Here is a 10270-nt window from a genome sequence, read left to right as displayed (position 1 = left end):
GCATCATCCATTTTTGAGAAATCGTTGACGATACATTTCTGCCACGTACATCGCCATTAACACACACACACACGCACACACACGCACACACACGCACACACACACACACACACACACACACACACACACACACACACACAGAGAGACATCCTCTCGAAAATGGTCCAGTATTACTCTGGAGGCCTTGAAACGTGAAGATATGTTGAAAATTTCCATATTGATTTTCGAGGTCATTACAATAACTTCCTATAGAACAGGAAGTTAAAAATTGATTTATCGTTTTTTTGTTAACATTCTCTATTACTCCTGATTAATTATTCTGAAAAATGTATAAATAAACGGGGATGAATAAAGTGGTTTATCCAAGTATCCAGTTTTGTCGGAATGTGCAATCATTCTGCAAAGTAGCAGAGGATGAGCTTATCCGTTCATTCAGAAAACGGCAGGGTTCTAGAAATTTCTTGCAAGCAGGTATATCTGAGTGACCCCAAATTTTATTACCTGTCGTTTATAATCGCTGCTACTATGGTCTACTCAGTGAATACATAGATGAAGTAAACTAAATTGCGCAAATTGAGCCTCTCTCAATCAAAATGATAAATGTCGCTTATTCAGCATTTTTAATTAGGTAAAAGTTACTCAAATGGGCGTTTTTAATGGAGTAGGACTATTTAATGATTCTACACCTCTGTGTTTATCGGATTCTCTATATTGTTGAAGGAAATTGGTCGCAAATTAGGATTCAGAAGTCGCCAAAGTATCGTGCAGTTTATTCAGTAATCGAACACATATAGATACGAATCTACTGCGCATGGCGCTTTTTCCATTGAAGTGCGTGCGCAGGAAGCGGTTGGGTCTCGGGAAAGATACTCAGAATATTGCGTAATTAGGGTTAAATAAATTTCCGAAATTTTTAAGAAAAAAACGACATATACTATATCTACAGCATAGTTTCTCAGATCATTACAGTGTGGAATTTTATTATCTACAACTGGTAATTTTTTTCTCTGAATTCAGTGACTTGGATCGTAATTACGGATGTTTTTGTCATGAACCCCTACAAAAACCGAAAGTTTTTATTTTTTTTTCATATCTTCTGCACTGATCTTTTTATGGTCATTTTGATATGTTATTCATGACGTTTTTATCTATCGAATGGATATTTCTTCATCGGCGGTGAATTTATTTCCCAGTTAGGCAATTTTCGGGACTAATTTGACTACACTAATACGTATGCACGCGGGACATATCGGCATTGAAATTCTATAGTGCCGGCTACTAATAATAACGTTACTGCTTGTGTACTGGCCAAACTAGTCATAGTTCGGTTATTGAGGTGTAGATCAGAATTATAATGAAGAAAAAGTTCCGCATATAAACATTGCTACCAGTGAAAACAGCCTTCACTGTATGCATGCACACGCATGCATACGAGGAGACGCCGTAAATTCAGTGCACAACGTCACTTACAGTGAAGAAATATGCGTTTGAATATTTGGAGAATATAGAGAAAGACAATATGTACAAAATATATAAGAGGAGAAATCCATTGACCGGAAAAATAGTGAAAATATCCTGATTGAAACGCTGTTGAACCGGGTGCTGTGGTAATATGTAGCGTCACTTTTTGTTTGCTGGTCAAGGAAACTTATTTGCTTACTGAAATCTGATTACTGGTTCATCAGTGGTTGTTATTAAGAAGTTAAAATTACATGCCGGATAACAATTCATCGTGTTTTACATTTGATCGTTATTGGAAGGGAGAGGGGGTGTATGTTTCAGTTGTGTCCCGTCATTAGCTTAAACGATTTTTTTTAGTTCGGTGCATTTTTCTATGCAATGGTGTTTGAAAAAAATTATCCAAACAAAAACAGAAATTAATTACCAGTCAAAATCTAACCTTTTCCATCACTATTTGGCGTTAAATTACTTTTTTCGCTGGTGTCTTGGCGGTCAATTGAGAGTAACGTCAATAATATAAGTTAAAAAAACTTTTTCCTCTCGTATACCCTTTCGGGTCTTTACGATTTGTTCCCTTCCCATCCCCCAACCCCCTGTACCGCATTTGCCGAAGGGAGGGAAAAACCTCATTCGAGGGGAAAAACCTGCTCTGGTACAGTCGTCCTTTTGACAGGACTACCGCTCGACAGTGAAACTGTGAGATTAGAACGCTATAAATTTTGACCGCCGGTGCCCGGGATCGAACCCGGATCGTTGGCATGCTAGTCTAGCCCTCTAACCGCACGGGCACTACCGTCGGTAATAATATAAGATATTTTTCATCAATTCTGCATTCTCCAGTTTTATCACTGGACATAGTAAAAGGATTTCTCTGGTTGCATAATTGGAGTGAGTTTTTGCTTTTCGTCATTCCCTTTTCAAAATATTTTTAGAGATCATGTGTCACGCTTATAAAATTGTGTTTTTCACAGACGATGCGGAAAACGAATTAAGTGTAGACGTTGTACCATCGACATGGATATTCGACTCAGAAGAACATGAGAAAAAAATGTGCTATTTCAAAGTGGGTCCTTTCACAGCAAAATCTATTTCTCATTGCCACAGAATGGTTAAAAATCGTGCTTCAGTTGACAAATCATGGCCAGTATATCGAGTGCTTACAAACAGAGGAGCACGAGAGTTTTATTCTTACAAAGTATTATTGTTACAAGCTCTTTAGGATTTTCCATGTATTGTGACGTATTTTCGCTCTCCGCGGAAGAAGAGAGAAATGTACGCAGCCCTCGACGACTGACCTCGAACGACAAAATGTTAGGCGCCAAGACGTTTCTATCAAAAAAGGCCAAAAATCGAAATTACCAATTAACAATAAGGACAGTTGCCAACTACCCAGTATAACAATCGCGGAGGCGGCTGGGTTCCGAATACTGCCCTAAGATTCAGAAATGGCTGGATTATTTTAACTCAAAATTGATTCAATGTTTGCGGGGTAACAAATTCTTGATTTAATAATATCATAAGTTATCGGAACAAAATAAAGTATCTCAAAAACCCCGTCTTACTCTCAACTATAGGATCACGCTGTCCTCGGTCACAAAGAAAATAAATTAATTAACAAAGACACAAACAAATAATTCTACATTTACCACGAGGAACGAGCGTGTCCACTCATACAATAAAACGAATAGAGTTAAGAAATTGAGAGGGGAATTGCCTCGAAAGAACGTAAACAAACGCCGAAAGTAACCGAAAGGGTTGCTGGCAAAACACAAATCTCGAACGTGGACAGACCCTGCAACTCCACTTCCAATGCTACAAAGATAAATTTTATTAAATAAAATTCAATCAAAAGTATTTGTGGCTTCACAGGCCACGATAATATCAATTAAAACCCCGAGGATAAGAACACTGACCTTAAGATTATAATACTTCGCCAGACAAAAGAAAATCGATAATAGAAGCAAAAATATATTCCAAAATATAATTTAGGAGACGGGCAAGAGTCGTTAAATTACTCAGTTAAGACCACGATATTTCTAAGTCAAGGAAAACTCAATATCACAACGAGTCATTGAAATTTAACGCTAACAAAATTATAATGACTCTACCGACCGAGACAAAACAAACCAGAAATCGGAATACTCGAAAATGGCGTCAATGCCATAGACAATGAGTTCAATAATTAACAAGATCGAGAGATTCAAAAATGCTTCGAAATACAATAAACACTTTTTAATTAATCCACAACTCACCGAACTTTATTAAATGAGTTCCCAGAGCAGTGAGGAATCTCCCAGACTCGTCTATATCCTCCGTGGTCTTTTCCTTTCGCCCGAGAACGTCTCCACAAAAATCAAAATTTACAACTAATAATTTTGCTGTCACTGGTCCGGCGTCCAAACGAGAAGTGTCGTTAAATCGCGGAACGACAATGCTCAACAGGTGACGAGACCTGCCAAAGCCATGATTGGCTCGTCACCGACACACGAGTTTTCGGATTGGCTGTTAATTAACACAGCCGCCACTCAGTTTCTCCAGGAAATTCCCCAAATCTGGCGGAAACGCCAAACTCTTTCCCGAACCGCCTTGCGTTCTCCAACAAAAGAGAGTCATGTGACAGGATCCAAAACCCCACGATGAGTCCGAGATGAGCGGTGGAACATGGCTCGATATAATGAAAAAAATAATAAAAGCAGAAACAATATAAAATGAATTTTTATAAAAGACAGACTCTTGCCTTGCCAATGGTTACTTCTCGTCTGGACATTCCAAAAACCGACGCGAACGGTCAAAATCAAAAATACCACGTTACAGTATACATTTGTCTTCAACTACTTGATTGTAGATACCTACGTCGAGGCATGTAAAGCAGCGGATAAACGGCATTATGATAATTATGCCTTTTCAACTGCCCAGGAAACGTCAGTAGAGAGGATCTTCACTGAGGAAAATCGATCGCCTACAAGTAAGAAGCTAACAAAAAAGTCGGTTCAAGAAGAATTAACCGATGCTTCCTTTGATATAGCATCAGATACTGTTGACAGAAATGAAGAAAATGAATTCGATTCTTATGCAAAGACATCCATTGAAAATAAGAGAGTGAGAGCGAAACAGTAGAGTCCTCAATCCGACAGAGGAGAGGTATGACTAGAGATCAGCCTCGTTGTTTCTCACGATCCCCAGGAGGAGAGGCTTAAGTAGTGCGCTTTGAGAACCAGCCAGCGAGTTCAGTGCTCGAGGGTAGCCGAGCACGAACTACTGCCGAGTATCTGTTGTGCGGGCCCTTATATAGCCCAAAACAGTGAAGTTGGGAAAATACGGTGTGTGACATAGTGCCTAGAACTTCCTACTAAATTACCGGAGCGTCGACGTACGGGAGACGCGTCCGGAACGAGTAGGTAATGTAACGACCGCTACAACACATGATTCTCGGAATGAAAGTGAGGAGGGAAAGACATTCCTAAATTCGAAATTTGCGGATTCTCTAGCATATAAGAGATCAGACTTTGATATCGTGGTGTAGACATTCTCCTTTTCAAGGACTTTAATTAAGCCAAACTAACAATTCTCTGTCCGATCATAAGTAAACAATCTCGAGTGGGTAAACGTGTCTGGACGGCGTCATGTATTTATGATAGTGCTCGGATAGACCTACTTGGCACTGGTAAAGAAAGACGTCAGGAAAAACGAAAGACCTACACTTAAAATTAAATTCTACAAATAAAAATAAACAATTTATGAGTACGCATTTTCCATAACAAATTTTTAAAATAATAAATACGATATTAATCTCTTTTCTATTTATGTAAGTGCATAAAAATACTGGTTTTTCCTTTGGACTAAAAGAAACTGTAAACATTGGAGATATATTAAATAAATAAATGTTACATCACGTTTTCCATAATATAATAAACTATTCGATAATAATGATCAAATAATTAACCCAAAACAATGAGTATTAACTTATCCTATTCTAAGCCTACCTTTCGGAAATAGCTTGAGATCGGAGTAGGGTGAATTACTTGAATAATATGGGAATATAAAAATTTTAATTCACAATTCCAATTTTATTAAGTTATTAAAGTAAAATTTATGGGATTAAACAAGTTTCCTGTTATTAATCCACGACTCAAATTTCTATCACAGATCTAAAGTTTTGCTCTTTCATCGCTTTAATTAATGTAATATATTTTACATCTCAATACATATTTTCTTTTATTTCACATTTTTGTGCATAAAGAAAAAAAATTTAGAAATTAATAAAATTCAACGCATCAAATTTTTCAGAAGTTTCCCTTGATGAAGGTTATCCCTATAAATATTATCAAAAAATAATATTACACCTAAAAATATCACAGTTTAATAACATCATCAATTGAAAAAAATGACAAGCACAAACTATTAACAGCTGTATATGTATCGGTATCAATAAATGACGAATACACTGCTAACACAGAAATCAATTGAATGGCTATTATGACCAGTGTTTACATTCAAACCAGAATCTAAATATCCTTAGTACGCCGATACCCAGTTGGAGCTAGTTCCTGGTAGTGTTTAGACGTGATCATGGGGTTAGATTTGATTCTGAGTCAGAAGGGAAAAAAAATATTAACATGAAATAGACACATATATAATTTGTTACACTATAAACCAAGTCAAGCTACTTGGCGATATGTTCCATACAGTCAAACTGTCAAATGTGGTGCTTTAGCAAAAACAACATCTTCTCGCAAAAGTGGTGAGTAAAATCTTAATATTTAATACTATGTGATAAGTAACATAACAAATCAAAACATACATTATTATTATTGCTATCAGGAGGATTCTTGACTGAAGGCACTCATGGGCATGCCGGAATTGCTGCCACAGTGGAGGCTAAACGAATTTTGCAGAGGATTAAAAAGAAGTCAGCGAAAACAAAAGAGAATAATCAAGTAATACTGGCTGACGCTGTATCCAGTGCCACCGATAGAGCAGCTGCAGAACTGTCCGGTACTTCCTTACTATTGCAAACTGCGCAACGTACTCGTAAGATACACAGTTGTTGAAACCAACTACTTGCAAGGAATGGATTATTCCTGAATATCTAACGAAAACAAAAAGGGAGAAGATTTTCTGTTTATGATGCTAGAGGAAATCAAAATCAATTCATAATTCTTGCCACATTGAACAATTTACGTCGATTATCCCAGTGTCGAATATGGGTGTCTAATGGTACTTTTTCATCAGTACCGACCATTTTTACGCAACTTTATACGATACATGGTTTCATGCAGCGAGAAGACCCATATACAAATGAAAACAGGATGAAACCATTACCACGCCATAACCAAGTAACAAAGCAAGTTATTTTTCCATTTGTTTACGTTCTTGCACCCAATAAATCAAAAGCAATATATCAAGGAGTCTTACAAATACTATCACAGGCAGAAGGAATTGTTTACAATCCAGAGATAGTAATAACACTTTACGAACCAGGATTTTATAACAGCTTCGCTAAAATGTTCCCACAAGGAACTGGACTCCAAACCAGATACAACAATGATACAGAAGTTGCCTTGAACCTGAAAATGCTCATTGCCCTTGCTTTCGTTCTACCAGAGAATATGTATGACGCCTACACTGAGCTCATTACTTCACCGGTTTATCGTGAGAACAAGGCTGAATTAAAACAGTTTCTCAAGTATTATAAAACCACTTGAATTGGCAGCAAACGTGGCAGAGATTACACGCAAGGGACCTTCCCAATTCCACTTTGGATTCATTATGATTTGGTACTCAATGGTGATCCAAGAACGACGAATGGCGTGGAAGGGTGGCACTTTGCCTTTAATTCACGCTGCCAGCGGTCTCACATTTAAATTGGGACATTTATCGAAGCTCTACAAGCAGATCAAGCATTGACAAAGGTTAATTAGGAGCAGCTAGTGGTAGTAAGATCAGTGGAAACGAGAAAAAGGAAAAAATATAAAGATTATGATGTTCGTCTCAAGGCTTTATTCGCAGCCTTTGACCCCAATATTTTTGAATATCTACGTGGAATCGCGCATAATGTTCAACTCTAATGTGGAAATGACTGTAACTTTAATTGTAATATGCGATGATAAACATTATTAATTTTCAAGTGATATTTTTTGTGGATGATATTTTTGAGTATGATATTTTTCGATGTGATATTTATTGTGATATTTTTCAATTGTAATATTTAGAGGTGACACCTTGATGAAATCCTAGTTCCGTGAATTTTGCTCTTTGTTGACCGATGATTTCCAGCACCAATCAAATATTTATTCCGTGTCAAATGTTTAAAAATTGAATCGCCTTAATTTCTGGTCAATAATGGATTATATGTTACACAATTTGATTGGTTTAAACTTTATGAAATCGCGGAATTGAAAAACGAAGGAAACCGCAGAAAGGGGAATTGAGATTCGTTCTTACCAAGGGATCCTTCGCTCACTACTACTAATGATGATTACGATTTACGCACTTTATGTAGGCTGATACAATTGGAATTGTACCATTTAAGTGGCATGTACAGATACACAGTCAAGGTTATTTTTGCAGTAAAGACATTCCGGAAACCATATTGTCTATGCGGGTACCGTTAAAGGATTGCGCTTACCATGTGGTACTATGGTCGATGGCTTTTGGAACAATGAAAATCAGCAGAAGTGTCTCTTCCACTTTTACGGATGACTTTGGCACGAATGTACGGCGTGTTATAAAATAAATAGCCATAGGGAGTTACATGCAGGGGACTCGCCTGATATTCGCAGACGCCGCAGTTTACTACGATTAAATTCTTATACATCTGAAAAACTTAGTATAACAACACAAAAAAAGAGAGCTTGTGAAAAACGCCACATAGTCGTGTGTAGAATGTCGGTATATCCAGCCTAAATGTCGATTATGCAAGGTAACCACAATAAAAGGGACTACCTGGCAGGTACTCAAGTGGCCGTCATTATGGCCTGAGAGGCGTTTAGAAGTGACCATCAAGAGGACAACACCTGGAAACCACGAATCGTTTGAACAAAGCCACAGAATTGCTTAAAGGCAAAAAAAATTTGCTAAAGATCCTTCTTAATTCATATCTTCCCTTTATTGAATGCGGGGGGCCAGCAACTTAAACAACCCTCTAATGATAACTGATAACGAGCTTTTTAATGAACAATAGTTATCCGTTGTCAACGAAAGTCCGGAATTTATGGCCCCTGAACATCAGGAAAATACGTGAACATGCCACTATTTACATTAGAACAATATTAATTAAGAGAGGCTAATGCGTGATCGTCCCATATTTTATAAAACTTATAAGACTTGTTCCGTACCTGTAGAAATTGGCAGTAATATGAGGGTGACGGTACACCGTCCAGAAACATCTCTTCTGAATACATTGGTAAACATATGAAGATGCCTCCCACCACACCTCAAAAAACGTTGGATGACGCAGTATCAAAACACCAACGGTCGTAGGGGAATTACATTTGAACAGTATGTAAAAGGCGGTTTTTCGAAAATCAGCCAGTCTAAATTAAATCTTCGGCTCAAAATCTTCAAGTGGTGCTTTGCTCATCGTCTAGTTGACTCTTCAAGGACCGTCTACAAGGGAACTACTATGCAGGACCACCCTCTGACGCCACGACGGGCCCTAGTCATTTAAATTCAAGCCAACGAGTGCAAAGTAAAACTTCGACTCTGGATTTTCAACGAGGGGCCCTGCTCATTATTAAAGCTGACCCTTCGAGATCCGTCTGTCTCATCACAACTGACGCCTTGTTCGAGTGTACAACTCAATTTGTTCAAATTATTCGTCGAGTGATACCCAGCCTGTTGTCCAGGCTGATTCGGGCTTGATTCCCCATGAAGGGGTCAACTCTGCGGAAACAGCTCTTGTTGCCGAAATAGGCTTCATCCCGGGTGGACAGTTCAGGGAATTGTCTCGTCAAGCCAGCATAGACCAGGTGCGTTGCTCAGCGTACAACTGAGTATGCAACTCAGGGATTTTTCTACGGATAGCAATACAAAGCTAGTGAATAACCAAGTTCTTCCTGAGTGGACAACTCAGGCCTGTTAATACCAGCAACATCTCCAGACTAATTACCACATCATCTTCACTAGCGCTAGAGAAGCGTGTTTGAGCGTTTTCAACTCCATCAGTGCTAGAGGATCTAGCATATTTTTGGAGTTCTCCGGAATCTATTACGAAAGGGAAACACCGAGCGATCGCCCATGCCTTCCTGCCGTGTATTCCTACCACCGTAAGTCAGAAAAACACGCCAACAACATTTATATTATTCTCTCCTAGACATTTCGCACTTCTACCCCTGGTGTTTACCTTGGGCTCATAGTATTTTGTATTTCAAGGGAAGTGTAATAAATTAAAAAATGTATTTAAAGGGAAACTTAAGGGTATCCTTCACATTCTGCGCTAATTCCTCATTTAATCCTCTCTACTCCGAACACGACTTGTCGTGACTATTTACGGTCAACTTGCCTCAAGGGTTCACCTCTTATTCGATATTTCGACATACCTAGTGACCCAATGTCCGCAACAATGCTGACAGCTAATAAGATTCGTCATCTCGGGTACACATGATAGATAGCACAATTTGATAGAAAGGTGAGAGCATACGTTCGATCATGAATTAAAAAATTCCGTACATGACTGCAATCTTGTAAACTATTGATGAAAGCAGCAGAGTTGAACCCCCGTGTTGCTTTCGTTGATGACCGTACAGAAATAGATAAACTATACCTGTTCTGGACAGCGTGATCTGAGAGGGGGTGCGGGACGGTGTAA

Source organism: Fopius arisanus, unplaced genomic scaffold (genome assembly GCF_000806365.1).
Source record: "Fopius arisanus strain USDA-PBARC FA_bdor unplaced genomic scaffold, ASM80636v1 scaffold00084, whole genome shotgun sequence".
In the NCBI taxonomy this organism is placed as follows: Eukaryota; Metazoa; Arthropoda; class Insecta; order Hymenoptera; family Braconidae; genus Fopius; species Fopius arisanus.
This window is presented reverse-complemented; position numbering follows the sequence as displayed.